Here is a 2,661-nt window from a genome sequence, read left to right on the forward strand (position 1 = left end):
TATATTTAGGAGTCGGAGGCGGGCATGGAGGATAAACCTTCTGACCATTATAAGGGATGGGGGATGGGTTAGGTGCAGTTTAGAGGAGAAAAAGTGAAATTTTACTTCCCCAAAATTTTGTAGGGATCGGTTAGAGATACTGTAAGTGCATAGTCACCCATGAATTTTTCGAAAAGGGTAGTCACCCATAAATGGCTGGAAGGGAGTTCAGAGATACCCACGGCTGAGCCATGTGAAGTTTCTTGTGGTAGATGCAGGTTAAGACTTGTCAAGCAAGGAGATACTAAATATTTGTGTTGAATGCAGCACATTATGTCCTTCCATGTCTTTTTTTTTTTGCTTTTTCTTTTCTTTTTTGCAACGATGTGCCTCCATGTCTAAGGGGAGATTGGTAGTTCTGACTCTCAAGCAAGGAGATATACTAAATAATTTTTTTGAATGCAGCACATCATGCTTACATGTCTAACAAGGGGAGATCCGTAGACCACATGCGCAGCCGCGCGTTGGACAGAGCCCCAGACTATCCCACCTCCAAAAATCCCAGAGCTACTCCATCGGCTGCACCTGCAATCACGTCTTCTCCGTCGGCTGTCAGGTGCGATGACCGTGTCATCTTGTTTCTACTCGGCAAGCTCGGCTCCATTTTCTTGCTGCGGCTTCATCCTCGTCCTCGTGCTAACCTGTTCTTCTTAATCAAATGCAGTTTCCGTTGAAGCACGTACGTACCATGGGTCCTGCCGTTCTCTTCTTCCTCGTGCTTGCGGCTGCGGCACCGCTGCTCTCCGTGGTGAAGGCCTTGGATTATCATTCCATGGCCAAACGCGATGATTTCTTCGACAACCGCAACTACAGCCGCAACATCCTAAGCGTAGCACAACTCCAAGCTCACTCTGACTTCGAGCTCTACGTTGCCGCAGGGTTCTGTTGTGTCTCGTCCATGTTCCCGTGCGCCAAGTTCGTCTTCGCGATATCAATTGGTGATTTCACCAACACCATGGTCGGCATTTACAATCGGCAGATCGTCTGGTTCGCCAACAGGGCTCGCCCTGTCAGGGAGAATGCCACCCTTGAGTTTACCGCTGATGGAAAGTTGGTCCTTCGTGATGCTGATGGTACCCACGTCTGGTCAAGCAACATCTCAGGGCGAGGCTCTAGATGGCATGAAGATCACCGAGACCGGCAATCTGCTCTTGTTTGATCAGAAGAATTCAACAGTGTGGCAATCATTTGATTATCCTACTGACGCAATACTCGCTGGGCAGTCACTTGTGGAAGGTACGAGGCTCACTACAAATACATCTGCAACAAATATGTATATCACTGTACAACGAGATGGGTTGTTTGCTTATGCTGAATCCACGCCACCACAACTCTACTTTCAGTACAACATGCAGATTCCAATAGCCAAGATAGGAAATTATCCAACAAAGGCTACATTAATGAACGGAAGCCTTAGCTTCATTTTTGGACAAGAGTTTTTGAATGAAAGTATCACATTACCAGTGGCTCAATCCACACTACACTACATGAGATTAGATTCAGATGGACACCTTAGACTGTATGAATGGTCAAGATCTGCTGAGAGCTGGACAATGGTCTATGATATACTAGGGTCCATGGGGATGGATGCTTGTGATTACCCAACAGTTTGCGGGGAGTATGGCGTATGCAGAGGGGGGCAATGCACATGCCCACTTGAAAAAAAATTCAAGCTCAAGCTACTTCAAGCTCGTTTTTTTTAGAAAAGGAGGATGACCCCCGGCCTCTGCATCTGGAAGATGCATACGGCCACTTTATTGATTATTCCCGAGGACCTTACAAAGTGTTACAACAATAAGCCTGAATCCACCAACTAGGCAACATATGCCGCTACTCCTATCCATATGATGAAGGGGTGCTAGCTGGGCCCCTACCCAGACCACTCACCTAAACCTAACATCGAAAGCCGGAATCCCTAGCCTAGCCACATACCGGGTCTGGGGCATAAACCGGTCTGACGCACTCACAGGTGTCGTCTCCACCATCTTCCACAGGTCCATCTCCAAGCAGATTGAGGTGCCAACCTTGGCAGGCCCTCCGCCATCAACGCCACCATGACGCCAAATGACGACCACCACCTACGGAAGAACATCACCGAGCAGATGGAGCGCTACCACAGGACGAAGATCAGCAGTAGAATAGATAAATCGCCGCACACATTGCCGCCGCCAAACACCTCACACGCACCACGAAGCGCCCACCATGCTTCCAGGGACCCCAGGCGACGCCTTCAAGAAGGAGCGCGACGAAGGGACGACGCCGTCGCCCGCAAGGGGAACTAGAGCTTTCGCCCAAATGAAGAGCACGGTGAGAGACGGGATAGGACCTCGACAAGGCCTCCAAGAAGGGAACCGACGCCCACAAGGCGCCGCCATTGTCGTGGCCTCCGCCGACGGCCAAGGGTTTCCCCCGATCCCGCCCCCGTCCCAACCACCCGGCCAAAGACCTGGCAAAGAAGGCATCAGACTTCATCGTAGCAGGCACGCCGGGTGACGGGGCACCCCGACCCACCGTAGTAGACGTCCACCGAGACCTCGCCGCCCGCACAGCCGAAGTCGCGGACCACCAGCTCCCACGGCCGTCGCCCGTCAAGAGGCCACGCCATCCACGCCGTCCGAGGCC

At 51.4% G+C, this 2,661-nt stretch overlaps 1 pseudogene; it reads left to right on the plus strand.

Moving 5' to 3' along the window:
• Positions 1–1,160: 1,160 nt before the first annotated feature.
• The window catches only part of LOC119321659, an 8,003-nt pseudogene continuing 6,502 nt past the window's right edge, over positions 1,161–2,661 (plus strand).

This window comes from Triticum dicoccoides, chromosome 6B (assembly GCF_002162155.2).
Source record: "Triticum dicoccoides isolate Atlit2015 ecotype Zavitan chromosome 6B, WEW_v2.0, whole genome shotgun sequence".
Taxonomy (NCBI): domain Eukaryota; kingdom Viridiplantae; phylum Streptophyta; class Magnoliopsida; order Poales; family Poaceae; genus Triticum; species Triticum dicoccoides.